Source organism: Trachypithecus francoisi, unplaced genomic scaffold (genome assembly GCF_009764315.1).
Source record: "Trachypithecus francoisi isolate TF-2019V2 unplaced genomic scaffold, Tfra_2.0 Lachesis_group8, whole genome shotgun sequence".
NCBI classification, from domain to species: domain Eukaryota; kingdom Metazoa; phylum Chordata; class Mammalia; order Primates; family Cercopithecidae; genus Trachypithecus; species Trachypithecus francoisi.
In genome coordinates, this window is record NW_022681473.1 from 103,667,431 (window position 1) to 103,689,843 (window position 22,413).

The 22,413-nt window shown below is 38.1% G+C and overlaps 1 protein-coding gene and 1 pseudogene across 7 annotated transcripts in view; both read right to left on the bottom strand.

Annotated features, from left to right (window-relative positions):
* The window catches only part of CADM1 (cell adhesion molecule 1), a 336,635-nt gene that overhangs the window by 181,566 nt on the left and 132,656 nt on the right, over window positions 1–22,413 (bottom strand). The window lies entirely within an intron of this gene.
* On the bottom strand, window positions 5,567–6,858 carry LOC117081471 (annotated as a pseudogene). Its single transcript, XR_004436170.1, has one exon. The product of XR_004436170.1 is annotated as a 60S ribosomal protein L3-like (transcript).

Below are 22,413 nucleotides of genomic sequence, written 5' to 3' on the forward strand. Positions count from 1 at the left end.
AGTGGGTAGACGTGATTGGCAGGATGGGATTTGAGCCTTCCTGAGTCCCTGGATATCATCTCATCCCAATTCCTAATAACTAAGAACTACGAGTATTCAATTTGTAAGGATTGTTACGTATGTGAAAGGAATGGCACAAGATAAGGCTAAAAAAACTAGGTTATGGCCAGACTGACTGTCAACCGAAGCAGTGACAGGCTGTTTTTGTCTGTTTAAAATCATACAGAGGACAGAAAAAACCTAATGTCTAGCATACGGTATAAAATTAATAAATAATTAATCTGGCAGCAATATCTCTGCTGATCTGGAAGCAGAAGAGACTAAAAAATAGGGAAAACAGTTCACAAGAATCTAACGTGGTGAAAGAGTTTCAAAAATTACTGAAGAAGGTGAACTGATGAAAAGATATGGGAATCTATCATTCACTAAGGACCTACTATGTGACAATCATGCTAGTCATTATTTTAATTAGTTCTCATGATTCTATAAATTAAGCATGATTATTCATGTTTTCAAATTGAGTAACTAAAGCACAAAGAATACGTAATGTTCCGAAGGTCACAGAGTTGATAAGAGACCAAGTGAAAACGCAAGCCTAGATCTGTCTGCAGTAGAGGATGAAGCAAGTTCTTTCCACACACATAACCCTGATATTCTTACGACCTGGAAAGAAACTGGACAAGGCAGGGCAAGGAAGAAGGGTCAAGAAATAGTAGGAAGTTGCTGAGCCTTGATGATGGACCCTTCCAATAGGGCAGCCAACAACTGCTTAAAGCCCTGATGGGAGCATTGGAGATACAAACTTCAATAGGACACAGTCCTTTCCTTGAAGGGATTTACAAGTGGCCCAATAATTACAATATAAAGTGACCTAAGCCCTAAAGAGCAATAGGGAGGTCATGGGAAAAAGCAAGTTTATGTATATCACATGTATCTCTGAAAACTATAGGACTATAATAACTAGAAGTTTTCAAATAACACTGAAATTCAAGATAACCACCTTCAGAGTGATTCCAGATAACTGTCTCTGGAGTGTTTCTCCATATCATTAAAAAAGGACTCTCAACAAATTAGTAATCATTAACTTAATTATAAGATATTATACATTCATTTCATTCATCACCAATACATTATAGAGAGAATTTCCCTAAACATCTCTAATGTACCCACTCATGCCAGTTAAAAGAAATCCTGTCTGTAATCATTTCCCTTCTTCTAGAACAAAAACACTCCTCTACATCTTGTAGAAGCTTAATTTGCTAGAATGAGATTAATAGAAATTATCACTCTAAAAGCCTTTAGCATTTTCAATCCAGAACACAAAGATAAGGAAACCATTCAAAAGTCATCTCAAGAGAAATCAAGTTCACATGCACGCATATGTTCACTGCAGCATTATTCACAATAATAGCAAAGACATGGAATCAACCTAAATACCCATTACAACCTAATGGCAGATTGGATGAAGAAAATGTGGTATATATACATTGTAGAATACTATGCAACTATAAAAAAGAATGGATCATATCCTTGGCAGGAACAAGAATGGAGCTGGAGGTCATTATCCTTAGCAAACTAACACGGGAACAGAAAAAACAAATATTAATTGTTCTCACTTACGAGTGGGAGCAAAGTGATGAGAACACATGGATGCAACGCAAAGAGGAAAACAACAGACACTGGGGCCTACTTGAGGGTAGAGGCTGGGAGGAGGCCGAGGATCAGAAAAAATAACTATTGGGTATTAGGCTTAGTACCTGGGTGATGCAATAATACTTACAACAAATCGCTGTGGAATAAGTTTAACTGTATTACAAACCTGCATATGTACCTCTGACCCTAAAAAAAAAGGTATTAAAAAAAGAGAGCCAGATCAAGTTATAGGCAAACTACCCACAAATCAAAAACTAAACAGATTTAGCTCAAGTTTAAATCACTAACACACACACACACACACACACACGCACACACACACACAGGCACGAATTCAGAAAGCAAGCTAATTTTACTGAATAGTTCTCTTATATTTTATGCATTTTATTACTCTTTTTCTGAGGTAGGTTTGGTTTTTTTTTGTTTTTGTTTTTTGAGTTTTTTTTCGAGACGGAGTCTTGCCCTGTAGCCCAGGCTAGAGTACAAGTGGCATAATCTTGGCTCACTGCAACCTCCGCCTCCCAGGTTCAAGTGATTCTCCTGCCTCAGCTTCCTGAGTAGCTGGGATTACAGGCACGCGCCAACATACCCAGTTAATTTTTGTATTGTTAATAGAGACGGGTTTCACCATATTGGCCAGGCTGGTCTCGAACTTATGACTTTGTGATCTGCCCACCTCGGCCTCCTAAAGTGCTGGGACTACAGGCGTGAGCCACCATGCCCGGCTGAGGTACATTATTTATAATATAACTCACATAGGATAAGAACTTACTAACCCATTTTATGAAATTAATATTCTATATTTATTTTCTAAGTATTTCCCATATATTTTATACAAATATAATGAGGACAGTAAGGTCAAGTAAGTTGATCTAAATAACCTGTGATTTTCAAGAACTGAGAAGCAAATATAAAAGTATTAACAATTTTGATACATCTAATATCTCCAAAAGCAAAACTATAGGAGGAAAGGGCAAGTACCCTGCAGTAAAGCAGATGTCACTTATGAACATTTTTCATTGGCCCTCCAGCACCTGACACAGACCATGGCCTTGATAAATATTTTTTGAATGAATTAATAAACAAATACGGGCATGCCAGTGAATGATGGGCCTAATGAAATCAATGGTATATTCCATATCTTCCATATCCCTATAAGGGATTTTTTTTAATGTGGCTATACAACATTCCAAGTATTTTTTTTTAAAGTAGCCCTTTCAACAGGGAAAATAGCAGTCCATGTAAATCCCAGTGTGACCTCTACCTAATAGAAATAACTGTTTGGGAACTACTGCTTTTAAGCTAAACTAAAAAACTTTCATCAGTGTTTGTGTTTAATGTACTACTATAAAACATACACAGACACGAGATAAACTGATGTTGTAATGGCTTTTTTAAGAACACAAAAACACCAATTGCCTGAAAAATATATATATTATTTTCAGAAATGTAACCACTTTGTATTCTACAATTCTTATAAGATAGCATTATAACCAAAAGGGAAGAATAAAGTGTATTCCAGCTGTGTTATAACATTACAATGCAAACATTTTTGTAATCCCTTTTTGGAATTTTAATACTGGCCTACAAAAATCAACTGTCTCTTAGAGGAATCTAACAAATAATACAACTGTGAAGAATATTTAAATACATGCTCTCTTCATCCCCCTCCTGGAACAAAATCTCCAATGTGAGGATGGAGAAGCAATGTCCCTCGGGCCTTTCAGGAACCCCAGCTACATGTGCTGGCAGAAGCCCAGGCTCCCCCAAAGGCATTCGCTCCTGCTGTACCCCAGTCTGCTTCCCATTCAGGTTTCTGCCAGTATAAACAGAGCCACGTGTAGTAAGACAACATTGCTCTATTAATACCGGGAAAGTAAACAAAAGGAAAAAGATTTTCCCAGACTTTCAGCACTGGGTTCATTCATTCAGTTTTAAATGTTTACTGAAGTTCCCATTGTGTTGAAAGTGTGGGGCTAGGAAGTGAGTCTTACATCCTTGCAAATTTCCCCGTCACAGCTTTAAAAATCTACACAGGCCATAAGGAGATGCCAAAAAGGTCCAAGTGGAGAGGTTACCACCACAGACTTAAAATCACCCAGCCTTGATTTCAGTGTTGTCCACTTATTAGCTAGTAGTCTAGGGCATGTTACTTAATTGTTCTAAGCTCTGTTTCCTTTTCTTTAAAACGGGGATAACAAAATTGCCTTTCTCAAAAATATGGTTTGTGACGATACATAACATAATGTATTTTTAGCATAGCACCCAGCATATGGCAAGTGCTCAGCCAATAATAGCTGTCTGTGCTTTAGCTAAATAACATATCTATTTACTTACTCAACTTATTTAACGAGTACTTAATAGGAACATCTCACAGGTTAGACATTGAGAACACAGATAAAACAGAAAAAGCCTGTCTTTTGGGAGTTTACAGTCTAGTACAACAGACAGACACTAGATAATTAGTTGATTATAATGTGGTAATTGCCATAAAATTGCATTTTTTTCTAATAGCTTGATTAAGGTTTAATAAATGTATAATAAAGTCCACATATATGAAGTGTACAGTTTAATAAGTTCTGGCACAGCTGTACACAGCTGCAAAACATCACCACAATCAAGAGAAGAAACATATTCATCACTTCTAAAAATTCCCGGTACCCATCTGTCATCCTTCCTTCCTATACCAGCACCATCCACTACTTCTCAAGCAGTCATTGATCCTCCTTGTCTCACTCATAGTCATTTATTTTGAATCTTTAAAATAATTGTATAGAAAAAGAATCAGAAAGTATTTATTAGCCCATTTTCACACTGCTGATAAAGACATACTGGAGACTAGGTAAATTATAAAGAAAAAGAGGTTTAATGGACTCACACTTCCACATAGCTGAGGAGGCCTTACAATCATGGCGGAAGGTGAAAGGCACATCTTACATGGCAGCAGACAAGAGAGAATAACAGAACTTGTGCAGGGAAACTCCCCTTTATAAAACCATCAGATCTTGTGAGACTTACTCACTATCATGAGAATAGCACAGCAAAGATCTGCCCCCATGATTCAATTACCTCCCACCAGGTCCCGCTCATGACATGTGGGAATTATGGGAGCTACAATTCAAGATGAGATTTGGGTGTGGACACAGCTGAACCATATCAATTATTATACTCTTTTTATCCAGCTTATTTCACACAGCATAATTATTTTGAGATTAATGTATGTCACATCAGTAATTTTAAAACATATGGCACAATAAGATCACCTAATCTAGTCTACTGTAAGTAGACCTGTACCTTTTCCTTCAAATATCATAGCTCCACCTAAATTCATCCCTGTGAACTCTAAGGAGTATAAGTAAATCTCAAGTTAGCCACTTTTCTAAGAGTTTCCTTTGCAAATGCAACATGCTAAATACTATTTCCCTTATCATTCACTGCTTCGCCCACTGAGTATTTCATACAACTACTATTTCTATTGTCAGAACATAAAGATAAATATTTTGTTCTTCCCATATCATGCAAACAAAACCAAGATGAGGAGTGAGTTTTGAATCAACCCTCAAGGAGACTGTCAGGATAGATTTGTATACATACATGCATTACCATCTTGTTAATATACTACAAAATGAAGGCACATCTGTGTGGCTTCTCATAAGATGGTAGAAATTTTTGAGAAACGGTTCCATTGAGGTTCTAGGATCTAAAACATTGTATGAAGACTGACAATTTTCCAGCCCAGTGGCCAAGTATACCGCTCAAAGGCATGAGCTTCTGATGGGGAATCCATGTAGGGGGAAAGGAGAACTATTCCCTTTAGCAAATTATTAAGTAATTTGGGGACATAAAAATTAAATTAAAAATTCTCTTTCATTTGAATATGAAATTTCTTGGAATTCTCTTTTTTTTTTTTTTCCAGTGGAAAATAACTTTTATTGAGACCCCACCAGCTGCAAAATCTGCTCCTGGCATTAAGCTCCTTCTTCCTTTGCAATTCAGTCTTTCTTGAGTGGTCCCATGAATGATTTCTTCTCTTCCATGGTCTGGAAGTGGCCATGGCCAAACTTGGAGGTGGTGTCAATGAACTTAAGGTCAATCTTCTCCAGAGCCCGCCGCTTCATCTGCACCAGCAAGGACTCGGGGAGGGTGAGCACCCGCTTCTTGGTTCCCACCACACAGCCTTTCAGCATGACAAAGTCATTGGTCACTTCACCATAGTGGACAAAGCCACCCAGCGGGTTGATGCTCTTGTCAGACAGGTCCTAGTCAGTGGAGGCGTTGTTCCTGGTCAGCTTGCCGTCCTGGATAAGGTAGCCCTGGCCAATCTTATAGATCTTCTTATTGATCTCAGTGAGGTGATGGTAGCCTTTCTGCCCAGCATGTGCCACAGAGAAGGCCACACGAGCAGGATGCCATGCCCCAATGCAGGCCACCTTGCGCAGGCCTCGGTGGGTCTTGTGGGGCAGCTTCTTGGTGTGCCAACGACTGGTGACCCCTTTGTAGCCTTTGCCCTTGGTCACCCCGATGACGTCCTGGCCAAACACTTGGTTCACGGGTACCTGCTGCTCGAGCCTCTCGCAGGCCCAGTCCAGCTTCTCGGCCACGGTGCCTCCGTTCACCTGGATCTCCATCAGGTGGGCCTTCTTCTGGCGCAGAGGAAGCAGGTGCATCTGGGTGTGGGCAATGACACGGATGACTTGGCAGTACTTCTTCATGCTGCTGAAGTCCTTCTCCAGCTGCTTCTTGCTATCCTCATCCTGCCATTTCTTGCAGTACTTGGTAAAGGCCTTCTTCCTAGATTTATGCCAGTTCTTACAGAAACGCCTCTTGCATTCATCACTGATGTGCTCGGCGAAGACAGTCTTGAAGGTCCGGAGGCCTCGAGGGGTTTCCACATAGCCCACAATGCCCACAACCACCATGGGTGGCGTCTCCACAATGGTTACAGCCTCCACCACCTCCTTCTTGTTCACCTTAGATCCTGGCCTGTCGACTTCCTGCACGATGTGGGTCATGGCAGCCTTGTATCCCAGGAAGGCTGTGAGGTGGACCGGCTTAGACGGATCATCCTTAGGGAAGCTCTTAACCTTCCCGCGATGGCTGCTGCTGTGCTTCCGGGGCAGGAAGCCAAGGGACCCATGTCTGGGAGCGGAGAACTTTCTGTGAGACATCACGCCATCAAATCCCACTGGTCTCTTGTAATTCTCACTAGTACAACGTATCAAGATAAGATGATATTGCTCGAGAACCAAGTATAATAGTTGGCATATAGTAGATACCCCAATAAAGCATAGACATGTCAGTAACAACCTTGATAAAAGACCAGCCCAAGGCAAAGAAATGGCACAGTCATATTAGAAACTTCCTTAGAGAAATGGGTCCCTCCATGATTACAGTGATTCCTACATTCTCAATCGGTCATTCAACAAAATTGAACATGTCTTATATTCAGCACCAAGCTAGTGTGCCAACAAATATTTACTGAGTGTCTACTATATGCCTGGCACCAAAGAAAGCTTTTTGTAAGGATGAATAAGATAAAATGCTCCTGACTCAATCTTTGTTGAATGTTTTAAATTTATTTAGTTTAGGCCGGGCGCGGTGGCTCAAGCCTGTAATCCCAGCACTTTGGGAGGCCGAGACGGGCGGATCACGAGGTCAGGAGATCGAGACCATCCTGGCTAACACGGTGAAACTCCGTCTCTACTAAAAATACAAAAACTAGCCGGGCGAGGTGGTGGGCGCCTGTAGTCCCAGCTACTCGGGAGGCTGAGGCAGGAGAATGGCGTAAACCTGGGAGGCGGAGCTTGCAGTGAGCTGAGATCCGGCCACTGCACTCCAGTCCGGGCGACAGAGCGAGACTCCGCCTCAAAAAAAAATAAAATAAAATAAAATAAATTTATTTAGTTTAAATGTAAGAGAATGGCACATGCAAACACTCACATATTTGCTTTGTACTGTTCCAAATACAGTTTCTCTCCTAGTAGGGCTAAGTTTGAGAGCTATGAAAATAATAAGGCATGTGCTAACTCATGACGTTACATAAGCGTCACCCAGTGTTCCTCAGTTATCCTCACAATTGCCTTGATATTTCAACTTCCAGGTATCTTCATTCAATCATACGTTCAGAGCCTTGAATAAAAACCACAACAATGGTTATATCCATTCATTGTCCACCTACTATGTGCTGGGGCCCTGCCAGGTTAAATACTGCAGCCAACCGGCTAAGAGCATTAATCATGTAGTGGAGAAGATAAAGAAGCCTTTCTTTGGAAATAAAATAATACATCTGCTACTTTGACATTTGTATAAGTCACATATCCAAAAGCTGGTGCTGATACCATATTTGTTATTGAAGACACTTAAGAGCAGTGAGGTACAGTAAGTACAACTACAATACAACTGAGCCACCTAAAAACAGCTTGCACTTCTGCTGACTTTGTTGGCTGCATCCTAACCAAAACTGCACAGTGAAATTAAATTATACTGCCGATAAGAGTTTTATGTTCCTCGGCATAGACGAAATGAAGCATTTGCCAAAACCTGCTAACACTGCTTACGTGATTATTAATGAAAACAGGGCCTGTACATGAACAGCATCAAATGGGTTACACAAGACAGTGACGGAGAAAACTATATACACACATGTTCCGATGAAATCCTAGAATTAAATGCTGACACCCAAAAGGCATGCAGGTTAAGCGACTGCGGCAGATGAAAATATATCAAAGCCAGATACATTTCCTGTTGAAAATTCCTTACATTCCATGACTAAATCCTAACGGCCACAAGCAGCATTGCAATCTCTGATCGTGCTGATGCACAGAAAGGAAACTGTACTCGTGCGGTCGTGCTGTCAGCAGAACCCGTAGACAGAACACAGTTGCAGTCTTCAGGCAAAATAGAAGTGTCTGGAAGGCAATTCACATGTTTTCACACAAGGAGTGACAACTGTGACCTTCAGCCCCTTCTAAAGGTTCTTCTGCCTTAAAATCTTACTACGTTCTTGTAGCCTACTCATAAAATACAGCAAGAATTTTATTTTATGTTTTTTAAGATTTTCATTGAACACTACAATGAAACTGTCTTGATACACTCGTGGTCCTCATGGCAATCACTATTTACTGACTACAAAGGTACTAGGCATTCAGGGTATTCAAACTGTGTTTTGTTTTGTTGTTTTTTTTTTTTTTTTTTTTTGAGACGGAGTCTCGCTCTGTCGCCCAGGCTGGAGAGCAGTGGCCAGATCTCAGCTCACTGCAAGCTCCGCCTCCTGGGTTCATGCCATTCTCCTGCTTCAGCCTCCCGAGTAGTTGGGACTACAGGCGCCCGCCACCTCGCCCGGCTAGTTTTTTGTATTTTTAGTAGAGACGGGGTTTCACCGTGTTAGCCAGGATGGTCTCGATCTCCTAACCTCGTGATCCGCCCGTCTCGGCCTCCCAAAGTGCTGGGATTACAGGCTTGAGCCACCGCGCCCCGGCCTCAAACTGTGTTTTAAACTATCATTTACATTTTGACTAAGAACCCCCAAAACATTCTATAATGTCTGTATGTAATTAATGATAGCCTATTTCTTGATCTCAAATTCTGCAAGAGCGGTGTAGAGAAAGAGATTGCTAAAGAAATGGAAAACAAAAACTACCCTGAAGCAAAACAACCACTCAGACAACAAACAACATTGAATCACCATCAATATCTAGTGCTTGTCTGTGAAATCTCATTAGCAAATCATCCTTTATAAACTAGAGCTACTGACAGGATTCAGGACATGCAGAGCTGGGTACCTGGCAATTCTCTTGCCAGAAAGAAGTCAGTAGGATTATAACGAAGTATTATCGGAGTTGCAGTTAATCTATAGTCCATAAAGGAAATCAGAATGCATAACTCAGATTCTAGCTATGACTATCCAGCTCTCACTTGAAACATTTTAAGAGTCCCACAGTAGATCCAGCACTGTGACTGCTGGATAAAATTGAGTGACCTGTATTTTGTTGAAGTTGACCCTGAATGGTGTATACAAGCCAGTATTTATGACTGCTTACGATTCTTCACCATATTTTGCATGTGACTGAGAAGAAAGCACTTCTAAGAGCCAAAATTATTTCAAGGAAAATTCATACTACGTCTTCAGATTGCGCATATGTCTGGGCATATGCATACCCCCAATACACCCGTGCATGCCAAAAACACTGCCCCAAATCACACACTCAAACCTTATCTTTTTTTTTTTTTTTTTTTTTTGGAGACAGGTCTTATTCTGTACCCCAGGCTGGAGTACAGTGGCACAATCATGCCTCACTGCAGCCTTGACCTTCCGGGCACAAGTGAGTCTCTCAACTCACCTGCCCGAGTAGCTGGGACACAGGTGTGCACCACCACACCCAGGTATTTTTTTTTTTATTTTTGGTAGAGATAGAGTCTCTTTCTGTTGCCCAGGCTGATCTCAAACTCCTGGGCCCAAGTGATCCTCCTGCCTTGGCCTCTCAAAGTGCTGGGATTACAGGCGAGAGCCACAGCACCCAGGCCCTAAACCTTATTTTTCCATATTCTGAATAATTTTAAACTCTGTTGAGTTTGGGTACAAGTAGTTTGTTTCATTTAAATACTGGAGTGATATTATTCAAAAACAAGTCCTAACAGTGGCTTGTAATAAACTTTTCACCGAGGTTAATGATGCCTACATCTACGGAATATTGATGAGACAGAATTGCCTAAGAAGCACTTAGCATAAAATAAAATAAAATCAAACCAAGTACCAAAACACAGTCAATTTCCTTTTTCCTGTCTTATACCACTGAGAGTTAACTAGATTAGCCATTGGAATGTTGATTCTCAAAAAAATGTCCCTTGGTATCAGAAAACTGACAGTTTGTATTTTACTTTTTAAACCCGACAAGGCATCCTGTTTTCTATCTTATCTTCAAGAGAAAAGGCAGCTAAGGATAATTTCCACAGGCCTCAAGAGCATTGAGACCTAGTCAACAAAACTAGTTTTAATTAACAGATAAGTTTGCAGTTTAAGGCAAGAAATTTACTTAAAACTGTTTTAGGGAAAAGCCTGGAGAATAATAGTATAAACAGATTATTAGAGAGGTTTTTTTAGTATCTCTATTATGCAGTCTTCCATATCGAGGCAGATCTTGGCAGAGACAGATGGCCTAAGCCTCTATTTAACAATGAATGATTAAAAGCAAAGGAAAAAAGGCAAGATACTACTTAATCCTTCTTCACAAACAAACATCAATAAAGCAATGAGGTTATTGAGTATTTTTATGCTTATAACCCCAAAGGAAGTACCCCTCACTAATTAAATGTGTACCGGTAACATCATTACTTTTACAAATCCAATGTAGATACTAATTCTATTAGAAGTCTACCTAGAAAATGTGTTCAGTTGTTTCTTCATTCAATAGTCAAGCACCTACTAGGTGCTAGGTGACAGGAATACAGAGCAAAGCTGTTGTCATCTGCTAAGGAATCTGAACTTCATGTTTATCTCATTCACCAATTTCAAGTCCCTACCAACAGAAAAATCACAGATTCGCCCAATCCAGGTCAATCTTCCATTAAGAATCAATCTTATAAGCCAAGCGGCTCAGGCTCTTTAGCCTCTTGTCACTATACTCAAAGTTCCTTTGGCCCCACTGAGTGAACCTGGCACCAGTTCCATGATCAGCAGGACGTGGCATAGCTAGTGCCAAAATACCACAAGCATTCAAGCACCAGTGACCTTAAATCGAGGTCATTATTACCATCTCCTACCGTTTTTTTGACAGTTGGCTGCTGTTCTCTGAATGTCAGAATCCTCTAAATTCTACTGCATCATTCAACGTGTGGAACAAGGGTGATTAGGGGTGCTCCAGGTAATGTCTTTTCAATATTAAAGAAAATAGTTCCCTCTCTTCTTGTAAGAAATGGGTTAATGATTCAGAAACTCTGGACAGTGATAGATTTGTTTGTTTGCCCACTCCATTTTAGGCTAATTTTCCATTTTAAGCAGCAATCTGGATGACTAAGTTAAGAATAATAGAAAGAATAAGATGAACGCATACAAAAGCACAACTGAGAAGGCTTAAGATAAACAGAAATTTGTTTCTTTAGATTCAAGGTCCACTGATCATTGCATCAGTTCAACTAGGAAGGCTCAAGAATGCCTTCATTCACTAATGGGAAAGGGTAAGATTCTTGGACTATTTTAGTGTTTTATTGGGGCCTGAATCAAATGACCTTGGGATCGTATGTTCTTATAATTTTAAATACAGTCATACACCACATAACAACTTTCAGTCAACAATGTACAGCTTATACAACAGTGATCCCGTAAGATTATAATGCCATATTTTTACTGGACATTTTCTGTTTAGATATGTTTAGATCACAAAATACCACTGTGTTACAATTGCTTACTGTATTCATTACAGTTACATGCTGTACAGGTCTGTAGCCTAAGAGCAATGAGCTGTAGCATACAGCCTAGGTGTGTCATAGGCTATACCATTCAGGTTTGTGTAAATCCACTCTATGATTTTTGCATTATGATGAAATTGCCTAACAACGCATTTCTCAGAACATATTCCCATCGTTAAGCAACACGTGACTGTATATCTGTGATCTTTCTCAGTGAAATTTCAGGCATGTTCATTCTTATTCTGTCTGGCAATGAGTGTGTCTCAGTTTCAAAATCTACAGTTCTTGAATTATTTGCTTCTATAAATCCCTTTTCTAAGGCCAAGTTCTTTCAAATGTGTTCCTAACATTTACATTTATGCCCATCCTTAAGTCTCCTTTACACTTGAAACCCTCCCAATTAACACTCTCTCCTATCCTTTTTCCACTTTTTTGTTTTTCCTTTTTAAGTAATCACTTGCTTAAATCAACTCCTTCCCTGTATTCGCAATGGAAACAACTGGACTTGGTCTTGTAGAAGCACACGTCTATCACGGCCATAAATATCACCATTTAAAAAGTCTTCATGCATTTTCTATAGTGGGGGAAACTATAAAACACTAGGAAGAAAAAAAAAAAACCCCGTTTTGTTTAACTTGTTTCACTCTGGTCATATTATAGTTGTGACAGCATATTGGTATCTATGATACTTCTTGAATCCTGTCACTGTCAGTCAGTACTAACACTTAAGTTATTGACAGCTTCACCTCTCCAATTTTATTTCACATTTGGCACATTATCACTCTCTACTCTCGAAAAATTTTAAACAGCTTCACAAAGCAATCAATTAATATACCACATACATAATAAATGTAAAAGTAGTAAAATGAACAATTCAGAACTTATTAATGTTGGCATGCACCTCATTTAAAAACAGTTGCATTCGCATTTACTTAGCTATATCTGGCTTTTCATTTGATAAAGAGAACATAATATTAAAAATTATATTCTTTATCCATATTCACCTATAGCTATTCGTAGATGTTTATGGAAAAACGTGACAGGCTTAATGAAGCAATGATGATGCCCATTCCCTCTGTAGAAAATGCCCTGATGTGAAGGGCACTCTGCAGAGTCATCCTGGTGGACTTCTCTAGTGTACCCCCATGCATGGCTAGTCCCACCAGCTGAGTCACACATTCACCACAGGTGGACTGGGTTTGGTCCCAAGCCTCTTTACTCCAACTGTATTAATCAAATAGGACGGGAACAGATTATTCCATATAAATCCATGAAATACGAGTGTAAACAGAAAGTGACTCACTGTTTCTATCAAAATTAAGCAGAATGTTTGAATGGACTTCATCAAGATGAGTCATTAAAAAATACTAAAGCTGATGTAGGCTAGATCACTGAGAAGTTGTGGGGAAATCTAGTAAAAATCTAGGAGGATTCCGTATTTAGATTGTTTCTTAATATCTTTAAATTACCATGCCAATTTAGAGAGACAGAGATTGAAAATCATAGAGATTAGCATTGTGGGTATTGTTCATACAAGGAAGATGTCAGGAAATTTTAACTAGGCCTTGACCTGATATCAAATGTTGGCAAATAAAAAAAGAAAAATACCTGTATATAGATTTAACATTAATATGAAAAGTAGAAGGTGTGTATTTATAATTTGTTATGACTTTTTTGATTAATCAACTACTAGCATCAATAAACCAGACAAGAAGACTTCTACAATAACTTTTTAATTACCCCATATATTAGCTAAGGTGTTCTGAGTGCGGCAAAAAAAAAAAAAATTCTTTGTTTAAACCCCAAATATATAAATATTTTCAGAAAATCAAACAAACAAAAAAGCTGAAAGGCCCACATTGCTAATCTTGCTTAAACTAAGACTCAATTTTTAGGATAAGAGCATTTAGAAATTCAGGATCATTAACATCGGAAGATTTTACCCAAGTGTCCCACACAGTCACAATTAACACTGGGGCAGTTGTCTACTGATTGGGCATTTGTGGGAACACAGAATAGGTTTTATATATGAGGGCCACTGCCATAAACTGCCAAGATTAATCTGCCCACTGTGTGGTAATATTTTCACTCAAATTAATGGCTCCTTTTTGCCAGGACACATTTATTTCTGTCACTCGGGTCACATGTTATCATCCAGCCTTCCACCGATAGCACTGGCATTTACTATACTCTGCTCTGACCATATAATGCATGCACATTTGGAATCATCAGAAGCAAACATCACATTTCTCCGCAGCACAAAAACAGGTGAACACAAAGACTTGCTAAGCAAATTGCCTGTCTCAGTGCCTCCTTGATAGGAAAAGTCAGGAACCTACTTAAATATTTATTTTTAATTCCTCTGGCTAAGATTCTGACATGCAAAAATACAAAATGCATAGCTTTTTAGTGTCAAGTTATATCCAAAGCAACAGGCAGTGCATTTTACACATAGGTCATCTGTACAGGATTTTGTAAGGTTGTAAAGAGGGTTAGTCTTCTAGTACCTGGGAGTTCGTATCCCCTCGGAGATCCTGAAAAGTCTCTTTGTATATGCAGAGAGTTGCTAATATTTTCCTTTCTTCTACTCATCACACAACATGCAAAGAAATACGTCATTTTGTTTCCCAATCTGTGTGATGTAAAAAATGGCACTAGAGAAAGAAAGGAAGAGAAATAGCATCCCAAGGATACATTTGTGTTCAAATTTCTTAGAACATGTATTTCCTCCAAACAGGTCAAGGCAATTTACAAAAACAAAACCAAAAACTTGAGTAATACAGAGGAAATTTGATGTATATGACTTGAGTTACTCGAAGTCAGAGTAAGTCAACACCAAAAAACAGAACAAAAAAGGCCTAAATTACCTTTACCCCTAAAGTAATCTTTCTACATTATTTCACTAGGAATTAATGTGGAAATAGTCTGAAAAGTGCTGAGCACATTTAAACAATTTTATGTGTGGTCAATTCTTCCTTTGAGTATCCTAACATCTTGTCAGTTGGAATTTAAAATATTTCAGACTTTGGGATAGGCCATGCAATGTTACCCAGACATGCTGAACAAAACAAAAGTCTTAATAACTTTTGTAAAGCCGGGTGCAGTGGCCATGTGCCAGCGATTCCGCTACTCCAGAGGCTGAGGCAGGAGGACGGCATGAGCCCAGGAGTTCAAGGCTGCAGTGAGCTATGACTGCACCTGTGAATAGCCACCACCATTCAGCCGGGCCACATAGCAAGGCCCCATCTCTAAAAATAATCATCATATATGTAAGAATTTCCAAGACTTCTATTTTGTATGATATCCTAAATGTTAGAGATTAAAAAACAAACAAGGCGAGCTGGTTAGACAACCCATTTTCTCTGAGAAAGGTACCCAATGCCCACATGGAATTAGTCTTTGTACAAAGAAGTTTCTTTCCATTTGCTTAACCTATGAAGGATGAACCTATACATCAAATCAAGAGTTCTCTTTAACACGTACTTTTTAAGTGTTCATTTACATTTTCTTTTTATTCTAATTATTAAAATAATGCATATTCATTATAGAAAATGAAACAGAAAATAATAAAGGAGTAACGAGAATACGAATCCCACTGCCCAGTCAACCACTGTTAGCATTTTGTTGCATTTCTTCCACGTTTTTCTTTTCTGTATACTTTTAGCATACTTATATGCATATAAATTTTATATATTTTAACATGATTTTAAGAAATTATTCAGTAGTCTTCTGATTTCACTTTCTGTAGTTTAATAAATTTTAATCAATTCTCTGGAAATGCTCAGAATTTCTTAGAAAAAAAAACAGTAAGGTTATCTCCAGAAGTAGATACTTTATATATCCAAATTCAAGTTTAAGTGAATCCTGAATATAAGATGATCTCTCATTTTCCATATGAGATGATTTCCTCAAAAAATAAGTTTGCTTTTTTTTTTTTTTTAACAACTTGTTTACATTAACTTTTAAGACTGAGATTGAAATGGTTAAATGTCTAGGTATAGTATTTCCTTCATTTAGTCGTATGCACATTCAAAATCACATGGCATATTATAGAGCATATTTAATTTAGAAAAGCTCCTTGTTTTCTTTCCTCTCACATTTCATTAAGAACTCCCCAGGCACAAAAATGTCTTTATTATCACCAGATTCTTTTTTTTTTTTTTTTTTACTTTCCTGAGCAAATCGTCTTCCCTTCCAGATTGTATGAGATATAGCACTTTTTAAAATTCATGTATGGCACAGTTATCACAAGTACCAATTTGCTAAATAGCAGGACAGTTTGTCATAGATCCTGCAGGGGTATAATTGTGATCTCCATAGCAATGACACTTGTGGTGTTGCTTTATCTGTTCTTAAAAAGGGTTGTTTACAATAATGCGCAACACTTGTAGTTGTGAGGTCATGCCCAGATTACTAAATTTGTGTTAAATTTCTTTCTTCTTTTTAAATCTGATTTTACCACTAACTTCTTCAAGCACCATAAGCAAACATTCATGAAAGCCATTTTGATGTTCAAAATAAAGTACTGTAATTGAAAGATTAGTCAGTAATATGAGAGCCTTTGTAAGAACCTGAATATATATAATGACTTCTTTTTTGAATGATAATGTTCTGTGAAGAAAATCCTAATATTAGGGGCACATACAGTAACAAGAACACCTGAATAGCCCATAATAATTTTCCTTGTAGCGTATTTTTTTTCCTATCCATCCCTTGGTTAACATGACTCTAAGACTAAAAGCACTACTACAACAACTATATTTGTGGTTAAATAAATCTGAATAATAACTTCTAGCACAGTACTGTCCAACAGAAGTTTCTGCAATGTCAGGAATGCTCTATATCTATGCTGTCCAATACGATAGCCACTAGCCACATATGGCTATTGAGCACTTGTAATGTGTCTTGTACTACTAAGGAACTGAATTTTTAATTAACTTTAAATTGAAATAGCCAAGGTGGCTAGTGGCTACTGGCTACCGTACTAAATTGTAGTGTGGTTCTAGAGGGGAAGAGGTCCTCTTAGTCCTTACAGTTCCCCAGTGCCTAGCAGAGTGAAAAAAATCTTAAAAAAAAAAAAGCAAGCATAGGTAAGCAACAACACTTTGTTAGATGAATCCTAAAAAGGGAAGTCTCTTTCCCTTAATAAAGGCATCAGGGAATCACTGTAAGCAGCAGATTGTCCTAGGTACAGGAAAACTAAAAGCAGCAGATTGTCCTAGGTACAGGAAAACTAAAAGCAGCAGATTGTTCTAGGTACAGGAAAACTAAAAGCAGCAGATTGTCCTAGGTACAGGAAAACTAAAATGCCCCTAATAACCCAATCTCACTGCAAAGATGCCACTAAAAGAAAGCTAATTTCCACGGCACCTTCTTTGCATATATTTCCAAGGGCACCTTCATATATTTCTTATGGCACCTTCTTTGAAACCTTCGGGCAAATGTGAGAAACACTAAGAAAGCTGTAATTTTATTTTTAAACTCTCCTAGGATTCTGTGGGAGTGGTTAATCGGTTGTTCAGAGCGAGTAATATGAACTGGGCATGTAAGATTTTATAATCCTATTTGCCTTAAGAAGCCTGGCAGAGAGTATTGTTTAACTTAACAAAACATAGTCGCAGTTTTATTTTTCAATTAAATTTTAAAGCCGGGAAGAAAACTCTCTCTCAGATGTTTAGAGAAAGAATAGCTAACAAATTATAAAGTAAATTAAAATATAAAAGTATAATCCCACATAAAATTCTGAACAAATTTAAAGGCATATTGGCATCCTGGAATCTCTGTAACAAGTAGATTTGCAATCACCTAACATTAACAACAGAAATAAAATTCAACCACCTCACTCATATGAAATTTCTCAATTCATTAATATCTTTATAGGTTTTACCTGTCCACAGCTTTGGTTAGGCTGAAAAAACAGCACCGTGTCTGATCAGGCTTCTGACTCTAATATTAACGGAAGGGAGAGGCAAAAGCAAAAATTGAGCTACAATACATAATTCTGAAATGCTGCCACGGAAAAAAAGACTTAGCACTTTTTCCTTTCATTTCCATTTTCTTTGCAACAAATCTGTCCTTTAAGACTAAGATGTTAAGATATGACTTATCCTTGCTGAAGCCATCTCCTTATAAATGCAGATCTCCCAACAGGCTTCATAGCCCTGATCTCTTCCTTCAAGTTGCTCCTGATTCAAGCTGATAATTTTGCTCTCTTTAAGCCAGTGAAACTAAATAAGTTCTTGACACTTCAAAAAGAATTACGGGAAGAAAAATTCTCTCTCCAGACAAGTACAGGTAAGGTTCTAATCTATCGATGGGTAAAGTGTTCCTTATATTACCATGGAGCTGCCTAGAGGGGTAAGAAAGAGATCAGAGCAGAGGTATGGCTCTGGTCCTTAACCACAAACTGCACAAGTTATAAGGAGAAAGCTTCAAGTTCACAGAACACTATAACTTGTGGCCGCTGATATACACCCAATGTTTGTATCCGCCCAAAATTCATGTTGAAGTCCTAAGTCCTGACGAGCGGGTATTTGGAGTCAGGCCCTTTGCAGGAAATTGGGGTTAGATGAGGTCATAAGGGTGAGGCCCTCATGATGGCATTAGTGCCCTTAAAAAAAGAGCCATCAGAGAGTTTGCTGTGTCTTCCCCTTTCACATGTGCATGCCCAAAGAAGAGGTCACGCAAACAGCCAAGAGAAGAGTCTCAGAATCAAACCAATCTTTCCAATGCCTTCATCTTGGATGTTCCAGCCTCCAGACTTTGAGAAATACAGTTCCATTGTTTAAGCCACCGACACTATGGTATTTTGATATGGCAGCCCAAGCAGACTAATACAGCTGCACTATCTGGACAGAGGAATACAACCTGAGTTTTATAGTTACCCACCTTGATCCCTATATATCGACCTCTGAAAGAAGTCAGAGGCACCCACACCCACAGTGAAGACTGAATGTCACTACAACTCAGATATTAAAGAATTCAGCATTAACTACCGACAATTTAACCTACATTTAAAACTAATGAAGACTTCTATTTATCACCAAAATGAAGTTAACAGGGACAAGAGTTACTGTCCTGCCTGAACAATGACAATTATAAAAAAGGAGAGACGGGTGTAAAATAAAAGAAGCAATACTTCATCGCCAATAGACCCATATTTCAAGCAATGTTAAAGAAAGTTACTAGGCAGAAGGAAAATAATAGAAATATAGGTTGACAGGGAGGAATACAGTGCACCCAAAAAAATGCACTTTATATAAAGAAAATATATAAGACTTTTCTGTTATTATTTAAAAGATATTTTAAATTATTTTTAATTTTTAAAAGATAAATGGAATAAACAATAATAACGTATTGTGGGGTTTATAGCATATGCATACAAGTAAAATGTTTGACAAAAGTAGCAGAAAGGCTGAGAGAGGAAAATAAAAGTACACAGTCATAAGGCTCTTAGACTACATATAAAGTGGTATAACATCATTTGCATAGACTTTGATAAGTTACAGATACATACTATAAGCTCTAAAACAACCATTAAAACAAAGAATTACAGCTGATAAACCAACAGAGGAGATAAACTGGAATAATAAACAATACTCAACACAAAATAAGAAAGAAAAAGAAGGAAAGGAGAACAAAGAGCAGATGATACAAATAAAAAAGAAATAGTAAGATAATTTAAAAATTAATCATGGCAGTAAGAACATTAATAGTAAATGATCTAAACACCCAATTAAAAGGCAGAGATTGTCAGATTGGATTTTTTTTTTTTTTTTTTTTTTTTTGAGACGGGGTCTCCCTGTCGCCCAGGCTGGAGTGCAGTGGTACGATCTGGGTTCACTATAAGCTCCGCCTCCCGGGTTCAAGTCATTCTCCTTCCTCAGCCTCCCGAGTAGCTGGGACTATAGGTGCCCACCACCACACCCAGCCAATGGATTTTTTTTAAGACCCAACTACATACTTATAATAAGAAAATCACTTTAAACATAAAGACTAACAGGTTAAAAGTAAAATAATGAGAAAAGATACATGGCATCAACACTAAAACCTAGTGTAAATGCTTCACTTAAGTATATATCTTGTACCTTTTGCATCTGACAGCATCATACCTAAAACCTTGGCAATAAGTTCATGTGATAATGGTTAAGAAGAGTATGAAAAATGCTCATTTGAAGTTTACTTTTACATCTTTTACAAAATCAGCAGTGAAGGTATAATTCATTGCTACAAATATCCCCTAGTAGGATCATATAATATATTCTTCAGAGAATTCAATGCCAAAAAAAGTCTGCATTCCATGCAAATTCATGTGCTTTCTTTAATCAGATAAGTATTCTATGAGCCAAAGTTTTCCCTTTATGTCTTGGCTAACAAACAGAAAGCTCAAAGCCAGACTAAATTAACAGAATTCTCACTTCCTTCTTCTAATCATTTTTGACCTTTCCTAAAATTATTTTTCTTACATTGTACTTTTGGAAGCAACTTTGAATTCTTTCTTTTTAAGAGTGTGCTTTATAACAGAAAAAATACCAGGAATCAGATTGAATAGTCGCTCCCCCACTTATAAGATGTGTGACCTAAATCACAGAGGTCAAATAATTGACCTAAAGTTCCATTTTGCACCATAAATTGAGAGTATCTTAGCCTCCCCCTCAAGAACATTGATAAAAATGTGAAAGTTTGCAAATTTAACATAAAACAAAGCTAATATTGAATGTAGAAGATTATCAAAATTAATGTGGTTAAATTTTTAACCAAAGTCTGATCTTACGATATAGTCATTTTCAGGCTAATTAATTTCTTTTTCACCTATTATCAATACAAATCAATTAAAAGTTAAATGTTCTGATATAGATCTATAGTCTATTCTAACAGAGAGAAGCGATAAAATGACCAGCTAGAGTCAAATTTTAGAACTCCGATTGCAGAAACAAGAACAAGGAAAACACTGGAACTCTCAGGTGAGCATGGATGAAAGAAGGCATAACCTAAACCAGGCCTAGATCTGCAGAAGTATTAAAGATGGGCCCCAAAGGCTTGTGAATTCAGGTATGCACTTGTTACTCCTTTGATTGTCAATTAACATTTCTGCATAAGAGGAAAGAAAAGGAACAAGGGTACAAGGACATAAATTGCTCTGATATTTTATCAAATGCAGAGTTGCCCTTAAGCAAATCTACTCCAGTACCAGGCATTCTGCTCAAAGCAATGAGGCGGGGGCGGTTCTCTCTCTGGCCTCAGGCAGAGCCTTAGTTGCGAGGTTCACCTGTATTTTAGCATTCCAAGTGGTCAAAGATAACTGCAGCCTGGCTTTCACAGAAGTGAAATAACTAGTCTTTTCTATCAGATGCACAGAGCAATGAGTTAAACAAGAAAAGAATTCAGATTGTACACAGGTGGCTCATCAAGAATATCGTCAATCTTGGCCAGGCGCAGTGGCTCATGCCTGTAATCCCAGCACTTTGGGAGGCCGAGGCAGGTGGATTACTTGAGGTCAGGAGCTCTAGACCAGCCTGGCCAACATGGCGAAACACCATCTCTTCTAAAAATAAAAAAATTAGCGAGGTGTGGTGGTGAACCCCTGTAGTCTCAGCTACTCAGGAGACTGAGGCATGAGAATTGCATGAACCTGGGAGGCAGAGGTTGCAGTGACCGAGATCATGCCACTGCACTCCAGCCTGGGTGACACAGGAAGACTCTGTCTCAAAAAAAAAAAAAAAAGAAAAAAGAAAAAAGAAAAACGAATGGACAATGAACAAAGAAAACAGGGATTCTAAGAAGAAAATGGGAGGTTCCATTTAAGTATCTATAACACAAAATAGTTCATAAAAAATAGATCAGTGGTTCTCATCCTTTGGTGAGTATCAGAATCACCTGTGGAACTTGTTAAAAATGCAGATGCCAAGCTTTACCTCCCAGAAACTACATTACGTGTGTATGATGTATCGCAATTTCAGAATCTCCAATGTTGGTGTCAGGATTTTTCACATGCATGAATGAAAACACAAATGCATGATTTTAAGTGGAAGCTATGTAGTCTTGAATTTGAATTGGAAGAGTCAAAATGGAGTCCTTATATATTTTATCTTTAAGACAACAACAATACGTTTCCTAGTTCTGTACGCTAAAAACATCTAAAAATGTGACCTACCCAGTAGGAATAAGCATACCCCAGGGACCAGAGTACAGTTTCTAAATCACACTTCCCACCAAAAGAAATGAGCTTCTAGGAGAAATAGCTGATTCCACGTCTGAGGCAAGAACAAAACAAAATAAAAAACTTTCTAAGATCAGCCTGGAATATCTTCTCACAATCAGAAAAGGATATTAGCAAAGGTTCTGGGGTCACAATAA